Source organism: Triticum aestivum, chromosome 5D, assembly GCF_018294505.1.
Source record: "Triticum aestivum cultivar Chinese Spring chromosome 5D, IWGSC CS RefSeq v2.1, whole genome shotgun sequence".
Lineage (NCBI taxonomy): Eukaryota > Viridiplantae > Streptophyta > Magnoliopsida > Poales > Poaceae > Triticum > Triticum aestivum.
The window spans coordinates 507,346,325-507,372,396 of NC_057808.1; the positions used below are offsets into that span (position 1 = coordinate 507,346,325).

The 26,072-nt window shown below is 48.7% G+C and overlaps 1 pseudogene; it reads right to left on the reverse strand.

The window, feature by feature from the left end:
* Positions 1 to 23,357: 23,357 nt before the first annotated feature.
* On the reverse strand, positions 23,358 to 24,945 carry LOC123121045 (probable carboxylesterase 2; annotated as a pseudogene).
* Between the last annotated feature and the right edge of the window lie 1,127 nt (positions 24,946 to 26,072).

Here is a 26,072-nt window from a genome sequence, read left to right on the forward strand (position 1 = left end):
GCAATCAATATAAGTGATATGATATGGCCATCATCATCTTGTGCTTGTGATCTCCATCTCCGAAGCACCGTCATGATCACCATCGTCACCGGCTCGACACCTTGATCTCCATCGTAGTATCGTTGTCGTCTCGCCAACTTATTGCTTTTACGACTATCGCTACCGCTTAGTGATAAAGTAAAACTATTACATGGCGATTGCATCTCATACAATAAAGCGACAATCATATGGCTCCTGCCAGTTGCCGATAACTCGGTTACAAAACATGATCATCTCATACAACACATTATATCACATCATGTCTTGACCATATCACATCACAACATGCCCTGCAAAAACAAGTTAGACGTCCTCTACTTTGTTGTTGCATGTTTTACGTGGCTGCTACGGGCTTAGCAAGAACCGTTCTTACCTACGCATCAAAACCACAACGATAGTTTGTCAAGTTGGTGCTGTTTTAACCTTCGCAAGGACCGAGCGTAGCCACACTCGGTTCAACTAAAGTGAGAGAGACAGACACCCGCCAGTCACCTTTAAGCAACGAGTGCTCCGAACGGTGAAACCAGTCTCGCGTAAGCATACGCGTAATGTCGGTCCGGGCCGCTCCATCTCACAATACCGCTGAACCAAAGTATGACATGCTGGTAAGCAGTATGACTTATATCGCCCACAACTCACTTGTGTTCTACTCGTGCATAGCATCAACGCATAAAACCAGGCTCGGATGCCACTGTTGGGGAACGTAGTAATTTCAAAAAAATTCCTATGCACACGCAAGATCATGGTGATGCATAGCAACGAGAGGGGAGAGTGTTGTCCACGTACCCTCGTAGACCGACAGCGGAAGCGTTATCACAACGCGGTTGATGTAGTCTTACGTCTTCACGATCCGACCGATCAAGTACCGAACGTACGGCACCTCCGAGTTCTACACACGTTCAGCTCGATGACGTCCCTCGAACTCCTATCCAGCCGAGTGTTGAGGGAGAGTTTCGTTACCACGACGGCGTGGTGACGATGATGATGTTCCACCGACGCAGGGCTTCGCCTAAGCTCCGCAACGGTATTCTTGAGGTGTAATATGGTGGAGGGGGGCACCGCACATGGCTAAGAGATCTCAAGGATCAATTGTTGTGTCTCTGGGGTGCCCCCTGCCCCCGTATATAAAGGAGCAAGGGAGGAGGAGGCCGGCCCTAGGAGGGGGCGCACCAAGTGTGGAGTCCTACTAGGACTCCCTAGTCCTAGTAGGATTCCACCTCCCATATGGAATAGGAAAAGAGGAAGGGAAAAAGAGAAGGAAGGAAGGGGGCGCCCCCCTTCCCTAGTCCAATTCGGACCAGACCAAGGGGAGGGGTGCGGCCACCCTTGAGGCCCTTTTCCTTCTTTCCCGTATGGCCCAATAAGGCCCAATACGTATTCCCGTAACTCTCCGGTACTCCGAAAAATACCCGAATCACTCGGAACCTTTCCGAAGTCCGAATATAGTCGTCCAATATATCGATCTTTACATCTCGACCATTTCGAGACTCCTCGTCATGTCCCCGATCTCATCCGGGACTCCGAACTCCTTCGGTACATCAACATACATAAACTCATAATAAAACTGTCATCATAACTTTAAGCGTGCGGACCCTATGGGTTCGAGAACTATGTAGACATGACCGAGACACGTCTCCGGTCAATAACCAATAGCAGGACCTGGATGCCCATATTGGCTCCCACATATTCTACGAAGATATTTATCGGTCAGACCGCATAACAACATACGTTGTTCCCTTTGTCATCGGTATGTTACTTGCCCGAGATTCGATCGTCGGTATCTCGATACCTAGTTCAATCTCGTTACCGGCAAGTCTCTTTACTCGTTCGGTAATACATCATCCCGCAACTAACTCATTAGTCACAATGCTTGCAAGGCTTATAGTGATGTGCATTACTGAGTGGGCCCAGAGATACCTCTCCGACAATTGGAGTGACAAATCCTAATCTCGAAATACGCCAACCCAACAAGTACCTTTGGAGACACCTGTAGAGCACCTTTATAATCACCCATTTACGTTGTGACGTTTGGTAGCACACAAAGTGTTCCTCTGGTAAACGGGAGTTGCATAATCTCATAGTCATAGGAACATGTACAAGTCATGAAGAAAGCAATAGCAACATACTAAACGATCGAGTGCTAAGCTAACGGAATGGGTCAAGTCAATCACGTCATTCTCCTAATGAGGTGATCTCGTTAATCAAATGACAACTCATGTCTATGGCTAGGAAACATAACCATCTTTGATTAACGAGCTAGTCAAGTAGAGGCATACTGGTGACACTCTGTTTGTCTATGTATTCACACATGTATTATGTTTCCGGTTAATACAATTCTAGCATGAATAATAAACATTTATCATGATATAAGGAAATAAATAATAACTTTATTATTGCCTCTAGGGCATATTTCCTTCAGAGGAGGCGCCGGTAGCCGCGTTCCACCCGGGCCTGGTGGGCCATCACTGGAGCTGGTCGTGCACGGCTCCGGAGATGGCCGACGCCGTGGGGGGCGTGAACTGGTGCCCCACGCCGCCGCGTTCACCGGAGCGGGACGCGTCGCAAAGGGAGGAGGTGGTGGAGGCACCTGCCGCTGTCCAGCCCGCCCCCGCGTACCACGGACCGCCGGCCCACCTCTAGACGCCGCCGGACTACGTCGACCTCGTCAGCGACGACGACGACACCGACGGCCACTGAAGACGGCGTCGGCCACGGCATCGACGGGCACGGCAGGAGTGCGCGGGCCGGCGTTTTTTGTTTTGTTTTTATTATAATTATGGGAATGTAATGTGAACGTGAAACTGGGTCATTTTGTGGCCATCAACCCTAACTTATGTTTTACGGTTTTTAATTTACGTTTATTTACTTTTTTAGGTATTTTATTCAAGTTTTCCTGTTTTTTAATCACGTTCAACACGGACATGATTTGGGGTGCGACCGTGCGTTGGGCGCACCCACGACCCAACGGACAGAAGCGGACATGGGCGAACCCGTTGCTGCCCCAAAGGGACACGATCCGGCCAAACCGGACGTCCGTTTAGGGTCGTGCGGTGGAGTTGGCCTAAAAAGACCCAGTGCCCAAGCATATGATCTCTCCAGAGTTTCTCTATATAATTGTTGAAATGCACCAACATTCCTTTTCACTGCATCTATAGCTCCACATAGGTTAGTCACTGGCGAGCTTTGGAGGCGGCGTTGGGGGCGACTGGAGTGGGCAGCAAGGCCAGGCGCTCCAAGGCGACTCCGGTGGTGCAGAGGGCTCCAAGCGTTCGGGCCAAGGCCAAGCTGGGTGAACTGTCATCCATGGAGAGCGCCAAGCTTCGACTCGCAGACAAGAACATGGAATCCACAGGTAACCCCTTGCCCTCTTTTCGTATCCTAAATGCTTTCTCTGACGAACACCTTGCGAGTATTTTAGACGATAGCGGAGTGGCGATCAGTGCCCCTCAAAGTGATATTATCCCGCTCGTTCGCGCTCGGGAAGAGGCGCAAGCCGCACTGGCCGCGGCGGCTGCACGCTGCGCTGATAGGAACGCGTTGGCCATCGTACCAGTAAGGGCTGGGGACGAGGGCGTGCCCGTTGAAGAGACACAAGCTAGGGAAGCTGGTGTCCTTCCTTCTTCCAGCCGGGTTCCGGCTAGGAAGAGAGTGGCGAAGGCGGTGACCTCCAAGGGAGTGCGCCTCCGTAATAGAATCATATAGATGCGTTACATGTTCTGGAACATCCGTGGTTGTGGCCACAGCGGCCGTCGTACTCAACTAAAGGAGTACATGGCCAAAGAACGTATCGATGTGGTTGCGCCCCAGGAAACGATTAAAACGGACTTTACTTTCAGAGAACTTCTCGCTTACGATCCCCTTCAGCGTTTTGATTGGCATTGGGTGCCCTCCGTGGGTCATTCTGGTGGTATATTGATGAGTTGTAATCGTGATGTTTGTGATGTTTTGCAATGGGATGTTGGTGTATTCTTTCTGTCCGCTACCATTAAACACCGTGTCTCAGGTCTGTCATGGGTTATCGTTTGCGTATATGGACCAGCTGATCACTCCAGATCGCCTGCTTTCCTGCTTGAACTGACAAATTTGGTAGGGGCCAAACGGGCTAACAACCTGCCCGTGGTTGTTGGCGGGGATTTTAACTTGATCCGCTCGGGGGCGGACAAGAATAATGCTAATATTGACTGGACTAGGGCGTCCTTATTCAATAACGCCATTGCGGCGGCGGCACTGCGCGAAGCGGCGCGGACTGGAGCCATGTACACCTGGACTAACAAACAAACGCAACCGGTCCGTAGCATGTTGGATCGGGTTTTCTTTACGCCCGAATGGGAGGTTCTTTTCCCCCTGTATTCACTCGTTGCAGAGACGCGCATCGGCTCGGACCATGTGCCGTTGATCTTATCCTTAGGGGAGGACTCCATTCGTCGTAGTCTTAGATCCTACTTCGAAACGGCGTGGTTCGAAGCGGAGGGATTTGCCCAAATGGTGGTAGATCGATGGGGGTTGATTTGCGCCCAACTGGGGCCACAACGCGGGCCAGCAGAGTGCTGGAACACGGCAGCAGGCAAGCTTCGTGCCTTCCTTCGAGGGTTGGGAGCTAACCACGGTAGTGAATCCAAGAGGGAACGCGCTAGAATTGTGGAGGAAATCTCTCTGTTAGATGCGGAGGCAGACCGTCGTCCTTTTTCTGAAGGAGAGTGGGCTCATAGGTATGCCTTGGAAAACCAAGTCATTGCGATTCTGCATCCAGAGGAGGAGTATTGCTGACGTAGGGGCGGAGTCAAATGGGTCACGAAAGGAGATGCAAACACCGGCTACTTCCACTCTTATGCAAACGGGAGGAAACGGAAATGCTCCATTCTGCGTCTTCAATCCGACCACGGTCTCCTGCTGACTCAGGAGCAAATAGTGGCCCATATCTATGAGTTTTTCATAGGCCTTTCGGGGACGGCTGACGAAAAACTTCTTACACGACGATTTGTGGGATCAAGCGGAACGGGTTTCTCAGGAGGACAATGACAGGCTTGCGCTGTCTTTCCTGCCTGAAGAGATAGACAAGGCCTTGGCCGACATGAAAACGGACACGGCGCCAGGGCCGGATGGGTGGCCTGTCTAGTTTTTCAAGAAGTTCTGGCCTTGCCTTAAGCATCTGTTTTATGATATTGTTAACGGCTTTGCGTTGGGCACGGTGGACTTGTCTCTCCTTATATAAGGGGCTATTAGCTTAATTCCTAAGGTGAAAGGGCGGACAACATCAAGCTTTTTAGACCGATCACCCTGATTAACGTGTGTGCGAAGGCATATGCCTCGCGCTTGGCACCGATTGCCCAACGTGTCATTAGCTCTTATCAGACAGGATTCCTTAAACACCGTAACATCCTTGAGGGACCGATCGCGTTGCAAGAAATAGTGCACGAGTTAAAACGTACCAAGGCACAGGGCATGCTCCTTAAATTAGATTTCGAGAAAGCGTATGATCGCGTGAACTGGCAGTTCGTGCGAGAGGTCTTCCTCAAAAAGGGTTTTGAGGCGGGATTTGTGCATCGCATCATGCATCTCGTGTGTAGTGGGCACACGGCTGTCACTATCAATGGCACAATGGGTAGTTTTTTCCGCAACAAACGTGGTCTCCGGCAGGGAGACCCAAGCTCGCCTCTGATTTTCAACTTTGTTGCGGATGCCTTGGCGGACATGATTAACAAAGCGCATGTAGCGGGCCACATTAAAGGGCTAGTCCCTCACCTAATCCCTGGTGGGGTTACTCATCTGCAATACGCGGATGATATGATGCTCATGTTTGAGCCCGATGACCATAGTATAGCAACGATCAAGTTACTACTGCTCGCTTTTGAGATCTTGTCGGGGCTTAAGATCAATTTCTTGAAAAGCGAAGTGATCACCATTGGGATGGATGATCATGAAAGCTTCCGGATCGCCAACCTACTTAATTGTAAGCTTGGGAGCTTCCCGATTAAGTACCTTGGCCTTCCGATCTCGACCAAGAAACTTACCATTACGGAATGGGAGCCTCTATATGGCAAAGTCGCCAACCGGGTGAGCCCATGGAGGGGCAGGTTTATGTCCTCGGCTGCGCGGTTGATCCTCACTAACTCCAGCCTATCCTCCCTCCCACTTTTCACAATGGGGATGTTCCTTCTTGCGGATGGGGTACATGCTAGACTAGATACCCCGCGCTCTCGGTTCTTTTGGGAAGGAACCAGGACCAAACACAAATACCACTTAGTGAAATGGGCTGCGGTCTGTAGACCTAAAAAATTCAGTGGCTTGGGTATTACGAACTCTAAGCTCATGAATGTGGCCTTGCTCACTAAGTGGTGGTGGCGCCTTGCCCAAAACGAGTCGGGACTCTGGGCGAACATCCTAAGGGCCAAATATTTCCCGGACGGAAATCTGTTCAAGTCAAAAACTAGCGGCTCGGCCTTTTGGAATGGGATCCAAGCGGTCCGACCGGCTTTCTCTGTTGGGCCGCAGTTCGGTGTCAATGATGGCAAGTCCACACGGTTTTGGCTCGATAGTTGGTGGGGCCAAGAACCGCTTTGGCAATCGCATCCAGGTCTATACCAATTGGCCACAGACACCAACATTATGGTGGCCGATGCTCTTAGAGTCCATCCGCCTGTGATCTCCTTCATTAGGACACTAAAGACGGCGGAGGCCACTAGGTGGGACGCGTGGGTAGCTGACATTGTTGGTCAGAATCGTAGTAGTGGAGCGGACACTATCACGTGGAAACTTACCTCCTCCACGAAATTTACGGTCAAGTCCCTTTATGACAAATTGACCGAGGGCACAACGCTAGACATAGCTAGGGGGTTATGGAAGGCCGGTATCCCTCTCAAAATCAAGATATTCATGTGGCAAATGTTCCGCAACCTCTTACCAACCTCGGATAATGTGGCCAAACGTAACGTGCCGACGGATGGAACGTGCACCACTTGCGGTTTAGGGGAAAACGCAAATCATGTGTTCTTCGGGTGTGCGCTTGCCAAATTCGCGTGGAGTGCAGTTAGGGATGCTTTCAAACAAAAATGGAACCCACAGTCTAGCGATGACCTTCTTACAATCCTGTCGGCCCAAAGAGGGGCCAATGCAAGGATCGTTTGGAGATGCGTTGGGGCGCTGCTTTGGTCACTTTGGTCGGTCCAGAACAAAATTACGATTGAACATAAGTTCCCGGCCCACCCTGCTGATATCATCTTCAAATGTCACATTTTCCTTCAGGTTTGGGCGCCGTTGGGGAAGACGCGTGACACGGATCGCATGAACGAGATCATGGAGCAGATCAAGATGACTATGGTGAAGGCGCGTCAAGGCGGGAAGACAGCCTGAGTCTTTTGCGTTGCTATCTATCTATCTACTTGCTGCTCCGCTTTTGTGATCATGAACTACTTGCTGCTCCGGGCCTGGTGCCTGATGACTTGTTGATGTCTCGGTTTGTAAGATTTAAAACTATGTGTGGATGCTGCCTGGTGGCTTTATTAATTTAAAGTCGGACGCCTCTAGCGTCTACGTTCCAAAAAAACAGAAATTTGGAGTGAACACCAGATGAACCCAAAGTGCAACACTTAAGGGAGCGGCGAAATATAAATGAATGGACCGTGTAACAGAAATTTGGAGTGAACACCAGATGAACCCAAGGGGGAAAAGATAAGGGAGCGGCGAACTCCTAACGGACTGAGAATTACTTAATTTGCAGTCGATGAATCAGCCGCTCGTGTCCTGCTTCACATGCGAATGCCTAATGGGCAGAAATAATCGTTGTTTACACGTGCTTTACGAAACATTCCAATTAATTTTCTACCCCCTGAATTTCACGGGGGTGAGGACCAACCCTCTCCCTGTCTTCCAATCATGTTGATCCACAACGGATAGTCCATTGAATCCGTAAACATCCTCCATGGATGTCTAGCATTACTGTATCAGCAGTGATGATGCCAGCCGGAATAATACATGGGGTCGCTGGTAGTTTTTGGGATAATAATATTTTTAGGTTGTTAGAATGAAATTCATTCATACTGAACTTCAGAAAATCTGGCTTCAAGAAAAAACTAAAGCCAAGCAGAGGTCTAGGGATAGAGATATTAAAGAAGGGGATAGGAAAACTGCATACTTTCATGCAGTGGCTAACCAGAGGAGGAGGAAAACCCTCATTCACTCCATAGATGGTCCTGATGGGCCTGTCCATGACATTAAGGATATGCTTAATGTGGCTGGGGAATTCTATAAGGACTTGTTTAAGAAAGAAAATAGTAGTGGTTTTACACTTAAACCTGATTTCTTCTCAGCAGAAGAGCTAGTCACATCTGCTGAGAATGAGACCCTAGAAGCGCCCTTTACTGAGGAAGAAGTTAAGAAAGCAGTCTTTGACTCATACCCTGATGGTGCCGCTAGACTAGATGGGATCCCTTTTTTTCTTCTATCAGCAATTTTGAAAGGTGGTAAAAGTTGACTTGATAGACATGTTTAATGATTTCCATAAAGGAAAATTAGACATTCATAGACTTAATTTTGCCATGCTTACTCTAATCCCTAAGGAACCTGATGCTACTTCCATGAAAAAGTTTAGGCCTATCAGCCTGATCAACTATAGCTTTAAGATTTTTACCAAGGTTCTTACTAACAGGCTGACTGGGATCCTTCAGAGATTAATAGCTAGTAACCAATCTGCCTTCCTCAAGGGCAGATATATCCTGGAGAGTGTGGTTACTGCTCATGACGTAGTTCACTCAGTCCATTCTGGGAAAAAATAAGGCTTGGTCTTGAAGCTTGATTATGAAAAAGCCTTCGACAAAGTAGACCTTAACTTTCTGCTGGATCTGCTTAAGAAGAGAGGTTTTGGCAGTAGATGGATTAGCTGGATTCGCGGGATAACACATAATGGTTCAGTGGGAGTTAGAATCAACAACACAGAGAGTGACTTCTTTTTAGCTGGGAAAGGGCTTGGGCAAGGAGACCCCATCTCCCACTCCTCTTTAACCTAGTAGTAGATGTCCTCACTAAGATGCTGTCCAAAGCAGCCAATAGAGATTTAATTGCTGGGTTGTGCATTGAGGTGTGCCCTGGAGGGATCATTTGTCTACAATATGCTGATGACACCCTGCTGTTTTTGGACAATGACATTGCTCATGCATCCAACCTTAAGACTATTCTTACTTGCTTTGAACATGTGTCTGGAATGAGGATTAATTACTCTAAGAGTGAACTCATTCCCATCAACATGATAGATTCTGAGTTTTAACCTTTCCTCTCTGTCCAGGACTGTAAAGGGGGGGGGCTTTCCTATCAAGTATCTTGGTATTCCCCTACACCAAGACAAACATAGAAAAGAGGACATCCAACCTCTGATAGATAAGATTATGAAAAGGATTGCTGGCTGGAGAGGTAAGCTCCTCTCATATAGAGGCAGGCTTATCTTGATCCAGGCTTGTCTTGCCAGTATCCCCATTTACCTTCTGTGCTTCTTCAAGTTTCCTAAATGGGCTATTGAAATGATCAATTCCCAAATGGCCAACTATTTATGGAATGACTTTGAAGGTCATAGAAAACTTCATCTAGCCAACTGGAGGATGGTATGTATGAAGAAGGAATTTGGAGGTTTGGGTATCCCAAATCTTCAAGATGTCAATCTCTGCCTGCTAGGTTCCTGGGTAAAGAGATATTATGAGGGTGAAAGTAAGCCTTGCAAGTTGATCATTGAACACAAGTATATGGCTGGTAGAATAATATCTTTGCCCCTAATCTATCACCCAATGCCTCTATATTTTGGAAAGGGATTAAAACCATTATTCAAGCGCTGAAATTTGGTTATAGATGGAAGATTGGGTCAGGAGACAAGGTTAGATTCTGGGAGGATACCTGGTTTGGTACCTCCCCCTTAGCTGTGCAATTCTGGCCTGTCTACTCCATTTGCAATGAACAAACCAAGTCTGTTAGAGAAGTGTGGGATGGTTTTCAGCTGAAACTCACTCTACCATGTGATTTATTTTAGGGGGGTTCAACCAGTTTTCATCCCTTCTGTGTGGAAGCTTAAAGTACCCCCTAAAATCCACATATTTTTGTGGCTTTTAGCTAACAACAAATTGATGACTAGAGATAACGTTAGGAAAAGACAGATCATCAAGCCACTTGAGTGTGTCTTCTGTTCTGAAGTTGAAACGTGCTCCCATTTATTTTTTGAATGTGTAGTAGCTAGACAGATTTGACCATTGATCACAAATCATTTGAGGGTGGGGACTGGGTCTAATTTTGAATCAGTGGCTAAATTTTGGATTGCTAATAAAAAGCATTCTGCCCTCAACACTGTTAATGCTGCTATTCTTTGGTGTGTTTGGAAATATAGGAGCTCTATAATTTTCAATAACACCATGTGGAGATCGATTAAGCAGGTGTTGAGGCTGATCTTAAAGACTATCAAGAACTGGGCGATGCTGTCCTCGACCGAGACTGCGGAAAGACTGGAGGCCTCACAACGCATCTCACAACCTTCCTGAGGCGGCCGCTGATGATCAATGGCTGATTCGGAGGCTCTCTGAAGCCCCGATGGTGGATCCTTGGGTCAAGCTGAAGATCACGGACGACGCACAAGGCTTTGCGTCCCCTTCCAAGAAGCGTGCTGAAGCTGCAACGATGTCAAGTCCAACCTCAACCCTGACGGCCGCCTGGTCTCTGCAAGCCATGGCTGAACCACCGCTGAAGTCGCACAAGGCCTCTCAGGGACCACTCTGCGTCTGAATATGCTGTGGTCGCGGGTGGGATAAAACCCCCTGCCTTCTTAGCTTATGCTGCAACCTTGATGTAATAGTTTTATTTGCTAGCCTTTCGCTGAACTGCTCCCCTTAGTGAGCCGATGTATCCTAAACGACTTTATGGTTTCATTCTATAAAATGGAACCGGGGAGTGGCCTCCCTGTTCTTCTAAAATATTTTTAGGTTGTTTTCCCTGCTCCTTAGAGCATCTACAACCGGCATTTTCAAATCATCCTCAAGCGACCACGGATGCATCCGCTCAGTGACCGGACAAGAGAGAGAAGGAAAAAAAAAGTGATCTAACCGGATCCCTCATATCATCCCTATATTTCCGTGCTGTCCGAGAACCCTTATATTGAGAAAAAATGTAGGGAGAACATGAGGCCTCGCGGATGAGTCCGGGCACGCTCGGTCAGTCCGCCATGTAGGACACGGCGCCACCCCGGACCACCTTTTCTCTTTCTTTATTTTTTTTCGCTCTCTTCATCTTCACCAAACACGTACAAGTGACCGGTCATATGATGAAGAAAATGAGGAGTGTGGTTGCACGGATGGATAAAAAATGGCTCAAAATGGACACGCCAGATCACTGACCGGTCGTGCCCGCGGAAGTTTGGCAGGTCAAATTAGAGGTACGCGGCTTTAGATGCTCTTGCTGTCTTGCACACAACCATCGGATATGCATGGGATGACATCTTTTTTCTATGTATAACATACTTTTTGTCAGTTCGGTTACATGTCGTCCATTTCATGGTAGATTTTGTGGAGATACTATTGAGAAGCAGGTCCAATTTGGATGGGCGCAAGTTCTTATTTATTTATTATTAGCCGACTTGTTTAGTATTGTGCTTGATTTTGTTTGATATTGTTGAATACTCAATAGATTACAAGGGGTGTGGCTAGAACTCACTCGACTGAGACTTAACGATGTCTCAGTTGAGTAGCGCCAACATAGTTTTGTTGCTACGAGTGGCAATGCTGAATTTTGGAAAAAAACGACGACAAATGTTGCGACAATTTTGGAAGCAACAACAACTAACGGTGCAACCTATCTGCAGGGGTGGAGCTACATTGCTGGGCCAGGGTTAATTGACCCAATGACCTTGGCTAGTACAACCCATGAAGAAAAATAACACAATGAAAATAATGGGCCCCAGTGGAAAAAAAAGCAAGGCCCAAATCTCACGTTCAATATGGCCGCATGCAGCCCAAACATCACACAGGCCCACTGGGCACTTCAGATCGATCTCTAGCATGGGCAATCCTATTTGACACGTGGGGCGCTGGTTAGTGATCAAATGCGCACTCTAGCTCCCCGCACCTGCAATTTTGGCCGGCCCAACTAGTATTTTCCGATTTTCGAAAGTTCTTGCACCTTCCATGATCGGCTTCTCTGTTCTTTGTGTATTTTTCATTTTTGTTTCTTTTCTGATTTTTTAATTTTTGTTTTTCATTTTTATATATTTTTGTTTTTACTTTATTTATTTCATCTTCATTTTTCCCCTCTTTTTATTTTTACCTTTCAAACATATTTCCAAATTTTGTGTGATTTTCTTGATATCAGGAACATTCTTATGTAGTTATGAACATCTGTTAAATCCATCAATATTTTGTACAGATTCGTTAATATTTTTCAATTAGCAAACAATTTTAATTAGATTAACAAACTATATTTTTCAAAATTTAATTTTCTTTCTAAACTCGTGAACATTGTTCTGAATCAGTAAACATTTTTAATTGAGAAAAAAATTTGGAACAGTTTTTAATATTTATAAACACAATTGTTCGATATTTTTTTGATAATGCCTGAACATTAATTTGCATTCATGAACACTTTTGGAATCATAAAAAAATTGAGTCGATAATTTTTTTGTATTTCATGATCACTTTTATTTTAAAGAATATTTGTTAATAATTAATGAACATTTTTGAATATGCGAACTTTTGTTCTAAATCATGAATATTTTTTGAATTCATGAACATTTTTTCGAAATCAAGATCATTTTTAAAATTAGTGAACTATTTTTTAATTCCTTTTTCTTGGCATGAGAAAATTCCAAACTATTCAGCCCAAATCATGGTAGTAAAAAAACACCAGATGTAATACAAATTACTAGTAGTTTCGTGGACCACCTAGTGATGGCTACAAGCACTGGTGCAAGCCGAAGGCGCGCCACCGTTATCGCCCCTCCCTCACCGGAGCCGGACAAACCTTGTTATAGTAGTCAGTCGAGAAGTCGTCGTGCTAAGGCCCAGTAGGATCAACGCACCAGAGTAGCAATCATCGCCGGTGAAGAAAGCCGTAGATGGAAAGCATTAATCCTATGAACACCCAAAGCAAGACGAACGAAGATCGGATCCAAACAGATCCACCGAAGACCAGCACCGACCGAATCTCGCGACATCTAATGGAGACACACCTCCACACGTCCTCCGACGATGCTAGACGCATCATCGGGTGGGGGATAGAATATGGGAGACATTATTCCTGCTGAGAGACATCGCCGCCACCACACAACCCCAACCAAAGAGAGTAGACCTAACAAGAACGAGAACGAGAACGGGATCCCTCCCGCCAGCAGGGGGCCAAGATCCTCCACACCTACATGGCCCAAAGGCCATCGGAGATGGGGCGGACCAGCGGCGGTGCCGATAGAAGGAAGAGGAAAGCTAGGGATGTTTTCATACAGTTTTTAATTCCGAGAAAGTTTTAAGAATTCAAGAACATTTTTAAACTCATGAACCTTTTTCGACTTCAAGAACAATTTTTCAAACTCCTGAACATTTTTTGAAATTCATTTGTTTAAAATGCCAACCATTATACCTAGTGACTCACACGTGATATAGGAGCTCCCCTCGAGCGCCTCAAAGAAATATCGATATATCTCCACGAAAAGGATCGCTAGTGCCTCAAAATAATCGATAGATCTCGAAGAAAAAGGATCGCTCGTTCACACATTTACGCCCTCCTGCGCCTCTTCATTCTTTCTTCGCGTTGCCCCAATCTCCTCTGTTCGCCTGCTCGCCGCCGTTTGTCCACTCTCAATCTCCACTTCACTCCTCTCTTCTATAAAAGTGCAAGATTCGTTCTACAGATTCCATCCATAAGTGATACTATTATCGATTTCTTCATATAATTGCTATTCTATTATTTTTCTAAAATTTATATTCTTCTGTTATCTTAGGGTTTGTTAGACATGTTGATTTTTGTTCTTATAATTGCTAGAAGATCTGGGTGGGTAATCTAATCACGTGGATTAGACAATCTACATTAGGCCTCAAGTCATATCCCATCTGGGGGCGTGAATGTTTGCTCAGAATTCACAACGGTGAGTAAATAACTTTCTGAAGACAGAGGATGATTTCTGAGCTTTGTGATCTTCTCAGGCAGTAGCAGCGCTAGAGTCAGACCACGCCCCATGCAGGCTGTATGGCTACAGTGTACTCCCTCCGTCCGCGAATAAGTGTACTTCTAGCTTTTGTCTTAAGTCAAAGTTTTGAAATTTTGACCAACTATATACGAAAGAATAATAACATATATGACACAAAATTGGTATATTATAAAAGTACATTTCAAAATAGACTTAGTGATATTAATTTAGTGTCATAAATGCTAATACTTTTCCCTATAAAGTTGGTCAAAGTTTTAAAATTTTGATCTAAAACAAAAGTTAGAAGTATATTTATTCACGGACGGAGGGAGTAATACAGTGTGCTATAGTGGACAATTTGCTACAGTCAACGAAGAAAATCGTCACCACGCCATAGGCCCTGGCCGCCTGGGGCCTGGATCCGCCTCTGTTCACATTGATTTGCTCGTCACATTGAAGTGGCATGCCTCTGTGTGCTGATTTGTTGAGGTAATAAACCACACATGCCTTGTAACCATGAAGTTATGATTGCTATTGTGGTGAGTGCAGCCAGTTGTACACTTGTCTCGGGAGGTAGCAGCCTTTGAGCAAGTTGTACGATAGAACCACATTAGCATTCGCTCCACGTGGATAAACTTGATCAATACCTGTGTATCACCTCTCTGTATGCGGTCAGGTACACACACTATAAACGAGAATTGGTTTGAGGGAAGACGCCTCTCAAGGGGCGATCGGCTCATATATTTATAACAAGATTACAAGTCTTGGAGACCAAGAAAGAACCTATACGCGTATATGTACATCCGTATGCAAACGGGAATACGCGGTGTTAGCTATACAAAGTCATACTTTAACATCCCCCGCAGTTTGTGCGTCGGTCGAACGCATAAACCGTACCGAAAGTCCTCGAAGAGGTGTGACGGCAAACCCTTCGTCATGATATCAGCAAACTGCTGTGAAGACGGCACATGAAGAACCCGAATCTGACCGAGAGACACCTTCTCACGAACGAAGTGGATGTCGATCTCGATGTGCTTCGTGCGGCGATGCTGGACCGGGTTACAAGCCATGTAAACAGCACTGACGTTATCACAGAAGACAACGGTCGCTGACGGAAGGGGACGATGAAGCTCAAGAAGAAGCTGGCGAAGCCAACAGCACTCGCCCACGGCATGCGCCACCGCTCGGTACTCCGCCTCGGCACTGGAGCGAGACACTGTGGCCTGGCGTTTGGAGGACCAAGACACCAGGTTGTCGCCGAGATAGACACAGTACCCAGATGTGGAGCGGCGTGTGTCGGGGCAGCCGGCCCAATCCGCATCGGAGTAGGCAGTGAGCGAGGTTGCCGGCGTGGAGTGGAGCTGAAGACCTAGGTCGAGGGTGCCACGAACGTAGCGGAGGATCCGCTTGACGAGGTTGAGATGGGGCTCCCGAGGGGCGTGCATGTAGAGGCACGCCTGCTGGACGACATGAGCAATGTCGGGACGGGTAAGCGTCAGGTACTGAAGCGCCCCGGCAAAGCTCCGGTACTCAGTAGCATCGGAGACGAGTGGTCCCTCATCGGCAGAGAGCTTGCAACGTGTGCCGATGGGCGTCACACACGGGTTGCAGTCCATCATACCGGCGCGCTGAAGAAGGTCGATGGCGTACTGGCGCTGCGAGAGAAGCATCCCCGAAGGAGAGCGGGAAACCGAGATCCCGAGGAAGTAGGACAAGTCCCCGAGATCGGTCATGGAGAACTCACGGTGGAGCTGGTCGGTGATGTGTTGGAGAAGCCCGACGCTGGAGGCGGTGAGGATGATGTCGTCAACGTAGAGGAGCAGGTAGGCCATCTCTGTACCGCGCCGAAGCACGAAGAGAGACACGTCACTCTAGGACGCCACGAACCCAAGGCGATGAGCATGATGAGCGAACCGCTGGTACCATGCGCGGGGCGCCTGCTTAAGTCCATAGAGGGACTTGTGAAGCAGGCAGACGTGTTGGGGGCGCGTAGGGTCGATGAAGCCAGGTGGCTGCTCACAATGAACCACCTCATCAAGATCACCATGAAGGAAGGCGTTCTTGACATCCAGCTGATGAACCGGCCAGGCGTGGGAGACGGCAATGCTGAGTACAACGCGGATCGTAGCCGGTTTGACAACAGGACTAAAAGTCTCGTCGTAGTCAATACCAGGCTGCTGAGAGAATCCACGTACGACCCACCTAGCCTTATACCGAGCAAGATCGCCATCAGCGCCAAACTTGTGCTTGAAGATCCACTTGCCGGAAACAACATTAGCGCCAACCGGGCGAGGAACCAGAGACCAAGTGCGGTTCTGAATGATGGCGCCGTACTCCTCGGACATGGCGGCACGCCAAAGAGGGTCCTGAAGAGCGGAGCGATAGGTTTTGGGAATGGGAGAGATGTGGGAGTGTTCGGCCGAGAGATTAAGTTTGTCAATCGGCTGGACGATGCCACGCTTGGCGCGTGTGAGCATGGGGTGGGTGTTGGTGGCGGGAGCGGTGCTGCTACGAGACCGACGAGGAGGTGGAGGGGGTGGCGGCGGTGGTGGTGAAGGAGAAGGGGACCGGCCGGGAGACGCGGGTGGAGTCGGCGCAGGTGAGGCGGGTGCGTCGTGGATGGGTGTGGGCGACGCGGAGGCAGTGCCATGCATAGCGGGCTGGGCCGATGAGGCCGGCGCCATGCTGGTCTGGCCTGCCAAGGGTGTGATGACCGCGGGAGCCGGTGCGTGGCGGCCAGGTCGAGGTCATCCGGAGAAGAATCAGTGCGATTCGTGGCGAAGGGAAAGGTGTGTTCGTCAAAGATGACGTGGCGAGAGATGATGACACGGCGGGTGGATAAGTCGAGGCATCGATAGCCGCGATGCGAGGTGGGGTAGCCGAGGAACACACACGCGGTGGAGCGCGGGGCGAGTTTGTGAGGTGCCGTGGCGGATTGATTTGGGTACCACAAACACCCGAAGACACGAAGGTCGGAGAAGGAGGGTTTTTGTTGGTAGAGAAGGGTATATGGGATACGGAATTGCAAAGCTTGGCTGGGGCGGCGATTTAGTAGGAAGGTGGCGACAGCGAGATCCTCGGCCCAGTAGGGAGGAGGCATGTAAGCTTGGAAGAGGAGGGTGCGAGTTATATCGTTAAGTGTGCGAAGAGCACGCTCAGCCTTGCCGTTTTGAGGAGAAGTGTACGGGCAAGACATACGTAGGTGAAAGCCGTGGCGGGCAAGGAACTCAACAAAGGTGGAGTTAACAAACTCAGTGCCATTGTCGGTTTGGAAGGACACGACTGGGAGATTGAATTGTGTGCGTGCGTATGCTACAAAGTTAACGAGGATATCACATGTGTCGGATTTCCGACGGAGTGGGAAGGTCCACATAAAATGCGAAAAATCATCGACAATAACCAAATAATATTTGAAGCCAGAGTTACTAGCAACAGGTGATGTCCACAAATCACAATGAAGCAATTGGAACGGAACAACACAAACTGTGGATGATCTAGAGAACGGTAGACGCACGTGCTTGCCAAGTTGGCATGCATGACACACTTGAGTGCTTTTATTACATGGAATAGCAAATTCTGAAGATAAATGTGACATAGAGTCACGACCCGGATGTCCTAAGCGACGATGCCAGAGCTCCGATGCGGTGGTGGTGGCGACGAGTCCAAACGGCGAGGTCGTGGTGTTGGTGTTGGCGAAGAACTCGTAGAGTGGACCGGGGCTACTGCAGCGAATAATCTCGCGCCGAGTGTGAAGATCCTTAATAGAAAAACCACACGGGTCATATTCAACGGAAACTGAATTATCAATGGTAAACTGACGAGTAGAAAGAAGATTTTTGATGATATCTGGGACAACTAGAACATTGTTAAGATGGAAAGTGTGGCTAGGTGTGCGGAGAGTAACGTGGCCGGTGGCGGGATGGGAAGTGGATCGCCATTGCCAACGGTGACACGAAGGGAAGGAGGGGGATGGGAGGGAGTGGAGAGTATACCAGGGTCGGAGACCATGCGCGAAGTTGCGCCGGAGTCCATGACCCATGCGCCCGGTGTGGAAGGGCCAGCGGTTGGAGAGCCGGCAGTGGCGTTTAGGGCGGCGACGAGGGCGGAGCAGTCCCATGCCGGGCCGGGAGTGTAGGGCACCGCGGGTGGGGGCGGGTTAGTGCCCCAGGCCTGGCCATGCAGCGGTGCCAGTTGGGTCGTGTAGGCGACCTGACCTGGGGGCACCCAGGTAGATGTTGGAAATATGCCCTAGAGGCAATAATAAATTGGTTATTATTATATTTCCTTGTTCATGATAATCGTTTATTATCCATGCTAAAATTGTATTGATAGGAAACTCAGATACATGTGTGGATACATAGACAACACCATGTCCCTAGTAAGCCTCTAGTTGACTAGCTCGTTGATCAATAGATGGTTACGGTTTCCTGACCATGGACATTGGATGTCGTTGATAACGGGATCACATCATTAGGAGAATGATGTGATGGACAAGACCCAATCCTAAGCCTAGCACAAGATCGTGTAGTTCGTTTGCTAAGAGCTTTTCTAATGTCAAGTATCATTTCCTTAGACCATGAGATTGTGCAACTCCCGGATACCGTAGGAATGCTTTGGGTGTACCAAACGTCACAACGTAACTGGGTGTCTATAAAGGTGCACTACAGGTATCTCCGAAAGTGTCTGTTGGGTTGGCACGAATCGAGACTGGGATTTGTCACTCCGTGTAAACGGAGAGGTATCTCTGGGCCCACTCGGTAGGACATCATCATAATGTGCACAATGTGACCAAGGAGTTGATCACGGGATGATGTGTTACAGAACGAGTAAAGAGACTTGCCGGTAACGAGATTGAACAAGGTATCGGGATACCGACGATCGAATCTCGGGCAAGTAACATACCGATGGACAAAGGGAATTGTATACGGGATTGATTGAATCCTCGACATCGTGGTTCATCCGATGAGATCATCGTGGAACATGTGGGAGCCAATATGGGTATCCAGATCCCGCTATTGGTTATTGACCGGAGAGTCGTCTCGGTCATGTCTGCGTGTCTCCCGAACCCGTAGGGTCTACACACTTAAGGTTCGGTGACTCTAGGGTTATAGAGATATTAGTATGCGGTAACCCGAAAGTTGTTCGGAGTCCCGGATGAGATCCCGGACGTCACGAGGAGTTCCGGAATGGTCCGGAGGTAAAGATTTATATATGGGAAGTCTTATTTTGGTCGCCGAAAAAGTTTCGCACTTTATCGGTATTGTACCGGGAGTGCCGAAAGGGGTCCGGGGGTCCACCAAGGGGGTCCACCCGCCCCGGGGGGCCACATGGGCTGTAGGGGGTGCGCCTTGGCCTATATGGGCCAAGGGCACCAGCCCCAAGAGGCCCATGCGCCAAGAGATAAGAAAAAAAGGAGAGTCCTAAAGGGGGAAGGCACCTCCGAGGTGCCTTGGGGAGGAAGGACTCCTCCCTGGCCGCACCCTTCCTTGGAGGAAGGGCCAAGGCTGCGCCCCCCCCCCTCTCCCTTGGCCCTATATATAGTGGGGGGAAGGGAGGGCAGCAATATCTAAGCCCTGGCGCCTCCCTCTCCCTCCCGTGACACCTCTTCCTCCCCGCTTGCGCTTGGTGAAGCCCTGCCGGGATCCCGCTACTTCCACCACCACGCCGTCGTGCTGCTGGATCTCCATCAACCTCTCCTCCCCCCTTGCTGGATCAAGAAGGAGGAGACGTTGCTGCTCCGTACGTGTGTTGAACGCGGAGGTGCCGTCCGTTCGGGGATAGGATCATCGGTGATTTGGATCACGACGAGTACGACTCCATCAACCCCGTTCTCTTGAACGCTTCCGCTCGCGATCTACAAGGGTATGTAGATGCACTCCTCCCCTCTCGTTGCTAGATGACTCCATAGATTGATCTTGGTGATGCGTAGAATTTTTTTAATTATTGCTACGTTACCCAACAGTAGACTGACGGGGCGGCGGCACTGGAGAGGCAGACCACGGAGCCGGCTCGAGGAGACCAGCGCCCCCGGCAGGAGGAACCGGCGCGGCGTGAGGGCGCCAGGCGGGCTGCATCTGCTGGGTCTGGCCGGTGTACGGATTGAAGCAAATCCACGGGCCAGGTGCCACGGGGGGGGGGGGGGGGGTGAGTGGTGTTGGAGTTGGCTACACCCCCGCCGGCGTTCTTCTTCTTCTTCGACCAGCGGCCGCCGTTGCCGCCCGAGGTGCCGTGGCCGCCCGGGTTGCCGCCGGTGGAGGACCCGGCGGTGTTGCCATAGAGAGCGACTTGAGACGAGAGGGAGCCACCGGGAGCAGCGTTGGCGTGCTGGTTCTCGCGCAGAAGGAGGATGGAGCGCGTCTGCAGGAAGGTGGGAGCCGGAACTTGCATCGTGACGAGGGTCGTGATGTCGGAGAAGAGCGGGTTCAGACCCCGAAGGCAGGTGAGGACCAAGGTCTAGTCGGTCACGGGCTGCCCCACGTCCGCCAGCGCGTCGGAGAGGGCCTTCAGGCGATGGCAGTAGGCGGTGATGGTGAGGTCGCCCTGGACGAGGGCCCGGAACTGTGCCTCGAGGTAGACGGCCCGGGTGAGCTGATTGTCGAGGAAGACGTTCCGGATCAGCGCGTAGGCGTCATACGCGGTCTGATCTTGGGCCATGATGGTGTCCAGGATGTCGTCGCTGATGGAGCCGTAGAGCCACGAGCGGACAACGTAGTCCTGGCGCTGCCACTCGGCGGTGCGAGCGTCCGGCGGCGTGACGGCGGAGATGTGGTCCATGAGCTCGTACTTGCCGAGGAGGACGGTGATGAGCATGCGCCACTTGGCGTAGTTGGACTGCTGCAGGTCGAGGACGACGGGGACGTGCGTCTTGACGCTAGCCACGTGGACGGCCTGAGAGGCTGGCGACGTGAGGGCGGGCGATGCGGCGGCGGCGGTGGAGTTGGTGAGGGCTTCGGAAGTCTGCGCCCCGAGCATGGACGACGAGGATGCGGAGGTGGACATGGTGGCGATCTGGGAGGGGAGGCGGAACCGCGGCGGCGCCTAGGGTTTGGGGCGGCGGCGGATGGGGTTGGAGCGGCGGAAGCTAGGGTTTTAGGAAAGGAGGGCTGATACCATATAAACGAGAATTGGTTTGAGGGAAGACGCCTCTCAAGGGGCGATCGGCTCATATATTTATAACAAGATTACAAGTCTTGGAGACCAAGAAAGAACCTATACGCGTATATGTACATCCGTATGCAAACGGGAATACGCGGTGTTAGCTATACAACGTCATACTTTAACACACACTACTGCATTGTAAGGATTTCAATATTGGGACTTCATACTGCACATGGATGTGCTAATGATAGGCTGTCGAGGTAGTGGAAAGAAAGCTGATGAAAAGGTGCTCTCTAGCTGGGCGATACTCCCTCCGATCCATAGTAAGTGTCATATCTTTGAACAAATGTTGAACTAATTAAGCTTAGTTCAAAACCGTGACACTTATTTTGGATCGGAGGGAGTTTGACGGATTAATCGTCCTACAACCTATCAACAGTTTGAGATTCCAGACTCTGTTCCCCTACTTCTAATTGATTTGTACTCCTATAATGTTGCAACTATATGTCTACGCAAATGATACTACCTTTCACTCTCAGCTAACGATTGAGGTACTAACATACCCTAGTTTCTGTTGGAAATATTAGCACCTTTTTTATTAGACTAATCCCCAAGTAAATAGTAAACATGTCAAATACGGTATGCATCTCATATTGTTCATGCATGTTTTTTAAAGTATTCACATATTTTTGTAAAAAATAGTCCATGTATTTTGAAAAACAATTATTCATATTTTAAAAAATTATGTAAATATAAAGTGTCCATGTACTTTTTTTAAAAGTTGTGTAATTTTTATAGTATTCACATATTTTTAAGGTGTCCACAGAAATTTAAATTAGTCACACTTCTTTTACAAACATTCATGTAATTTTTAGAAGTTCTCATGCATTATCCAAAATGTTAATGTAATTTTAAAAAGTGATCATGATTTTACGAAAAATTCTCATGTAAATTGAGAGAAGTGCTCATGCATTAAAAAAATCTTCCCGTATATATTCTTGTAAACAAAAAGAAATGGAAACCAAAATGAAATGAAAAAGAAACATAAAACACGAAGAAGTTAAGAAAAAGAATGAAACGTAAAACATTAAACGACAAAATAGTGAAATAAAAAATTATAATAAAGCCTAAAGGAAACCATGAAATCGGGGAAGAAAACCACAAAAAAATAGCACTAACCAGGCAAGCCTGTAAACCACACAACATAAAACCTACTTCAAAATAAAAACTAAAGAGGCAAAAAACCAGAGTAAACTGACTCACGAACTGCTTCTGTACTGGGCGGCCCACTACACGCCACTATCGTCGCAAACAAACATTGCTATTCAAGTTGCACAAATTTTTAGTGGACAATGCTCGCCTTGACCCCACACCATCTAGCTAGTTGGATCAGAGCTTAGAGCTTGAGCTGCTCAATGTTGGTTTTGGCAAACAACAGGAAGATAACTTTCTCCACGTGTAGGTAAAAAACATTTGCTCCCTCCGATTTAAAATAAGTCTTGTGTTTTTTGCTAAAATTTGAACTAAAATCACGACACTTGTTTTGGATCAAAGGGGGTAGCATTTTAGATAAAATAAAACCAATAGCATTTGATAATCGACCCGAAACATCATGTATCGAGATATTCCAGCGAATCAAGGTGAGTTCCTAACCTAGAATTCCACTCCTATCCACAACATGGCCAACATCTTTGGCATGAAGCCCCTTTGAACTGTTGGTCGATGATTTTTATATTTATGTCCAATTTTCACTGTAACACAAATGTGGATTTTTATATCTACGCCCCTGTGAAGTAGGCGATCAAATTAAGTGTACTAGTATGAGCCACAAAAAAAGCGTACTGCACAAATTATAATATGACAGTACTATCCTCCAACAATTCTCATACGGTGTAAAACAAATTCTCACTGTACCCATGCCAGAAACTAAAAACAAATTCATAGACCCATAAACAAAACAACAACCACACAAATCTGAATTCTGGACCCGAAAAGCAGCATCCATGAACGGAACGGTGCACTTATTTCCCAACCCGGGCAGATATGATGAAGAGATGACTCCTCTTCGGCGGCCAGCGAGTAGTCAACGGTTGAGGAACTCGGCGATGACCTTGTCCTGCGCGACGGCCTCTTGGCAGCACGGCTCAAGGAGGTGGAACGTGTGCCCCTTTCCCGGCGCCTGCCATATGTCCGCCTGCCCGCTCTAGCCGCTCGCCGTGAGCCGGTCGCAGTAAGCGCGGCCGCGGTCGCGGAGCACGTCGCCCTCGGCAATGCACACGAGCACGCAGCCAGATGCCAGGGCCTCGAGGCCCGGCGCGCTGTCCACCAACGGGTTGATTCGCGGGTCGTCCTCCCCCGTGGTCGTCGGGCACATGATGCGCCATGCGCTCGCTAGGCTCTCCCGCGCCGTCGGGTCCAGGTCGTCGGAGTTCACCTTGTTGCTCCCCAGGAAGTATGGGTGAATCATGAGGAGGCCACGGATCTTGGGGCCCTGGGCCAGCCCCTCCGCGCCCACCCGCATCGCCATGTGGTGCGCGATGTTGGCGCCGGAGCTATCGCCCCCGAGGTAGAGCCGTAGAGGCGGGAGAAGTCGGCGTGGTCGGCAAGCCAAGGCTCGTCATCGTGGGAGTGGGACACGACACAGGTGAGAGCCTCCCATGAGTCGGCATATGCAGTGAACTGGACCTTTTCAAAAGCGTGAATACTGCTGAGATCAATGGTAGTGAACTGGACCTCAGTTCATAAAGTTCACACGCAGAAAGGCAACTTTTATCATGAGGACTTTGATTCAAACTTTGAATAATTAGTTCTTTTAGAAATGAGGATGAACATGAATAATCCGTTTTCTTACTCTGGTCTAGTTTATTGCGTATGCGATTATTCTTATACTATAATTTATCACTTAGACTCACTTTTACTATTTTGCCAGTACTCGCTGTGTGACCGCACACATATCGGCGACATTACCCTGTGTGTAGTTCGAAATTAGTAAGGCATAACCTTGTCTTTCCAGATTGTGAATTTTATTACATAGACAAAAGACACAAGCATATACTACAGTATATCAGAGTTTGAAAGAGCGTAGAGCGCGCGAGCACACCAACTCGAGAACATCACGAGATACACGCGAGTCGTGTCACTTTCACACGAGACGACCAAACGCAAGCACAAGCACAACCCTCACTAGCTACACTCACGCTCCGACAACTCGCGCACGTGTCACTACTTATCGTGCGAGCACCCTCAATCACGGGACACCTCCGTCTGAACCCTGCGCTACATCGTTCCAAGGCTCTAGGTTCCCCAATGTACCTAGGCAAAGGTAACGTGATGCACCATGCCTCAGGACGCCAGACGGTTACGCACAGATATGCATGTCCCAGAACGCCATACCTAGCTTGGCCGCGACGAAGTAATCAAGGTGCCACGGCGCCGGCGGCTCCGGCGCCGTACCTGCCTCCGAGCCCGCCAAACGGGGTGCCACCACCACCGAACACTCAGAAAGAGATACCGTCATCTCCCTCCACGCGAGGGTCTAGTGTAGCAGTCCCCACGCCGCCCCCGACGCCGCCGAGCGGGCCCGTGACGCCGGTGAGGACGCCGGCTCCGTTGATACCGAAGCCCCCGGCATAGCCGCCCCGGACGGCCGGGAGCCCCGGCAGGTCCCCCATGCCTCCCATGCCCACGAATAGCTTCTTCGCGTCCGATGCGCCCACTTCTCCTGTCACCGGCGCCCTTCTCCGTGGTGGCGGCGGCTGGAAGCTAGTGACTACTGAGGCCTCCGCCACGGCGTGCGCCAGCAGTGCGAGGCCGAGCAGGAGCGAGGCTATATGGTGCTACAGGACTTCTAGGCCATGGCGCGCGCTGCACTAGTCTAGCTGGCGAATACACTTCTACTCAGTACTCACTCTCTTCTGTGCTGTGCGGTTGTGATCGTTGATGCTGATGCACTTGCGATCTGGAGCAGCTTGCTGTTTAAATAGGCGGAGGAGTACGACGGAGACACCGGGGCAGCAGGTGTGGGGGGTGTAAATCACACGAGTGCGAGAGCGGCGTGGGATGCAGTGACTGTTTGCTCAGGATCAAGAACATGATGAGTAAAGGCAGATGATTCTGTTCAGACGCACTGGAGCTGACAATGGGGATAACCAGCCATGTATTTGGACTGTCAAACACGTCACCGTGAAAGTCTCCGTCCGCTGGCATAAAAAAATCCCAGGGTTTTGTTCTTTTGCCCGTAAAGTTTGGTTCGGTTCTGTTATGGCCTACAGGTTGATCGCTCGTTTGATATCCTTTTTTCCAAGTTTTGTGCTCCAACTATTTCAGTAATCTAGCCTTGAATCGCAAACATACGCACAAACCAAGTAAGCACTAAATCTAGAAATACAAAGGTGAAATGATCATACATATTCTATTAAACAACATAATAAATATTATTTAAAGTTTGCCAATAATTATAATAAGAAAACAAAGTAGAAACAACACAATAACTATTATTTTGTGGAAATTAGTGCTTCTTACTTTGTGGCAGATGTGGTTGAATGGCCAACCCCACCTTATATGTGGGACGTTCTCACTTAATGAATAGACAAATATTCTGATCGATGGATGTATCTCTCGAAGTAACACACATTTGGATGAGTAATTTGAAAACACGCATAAATATTATGGTGTTTATTGCTTAGGGCACTTAATTTATACTAGTTGTCAGGTGATGAAAATAGAATAATCGTTGGAAGTTTTTTGCTTATCCTAGTCTTACTCATCGTGTAATCTTGCTCTCATTTATGTTTCTCTT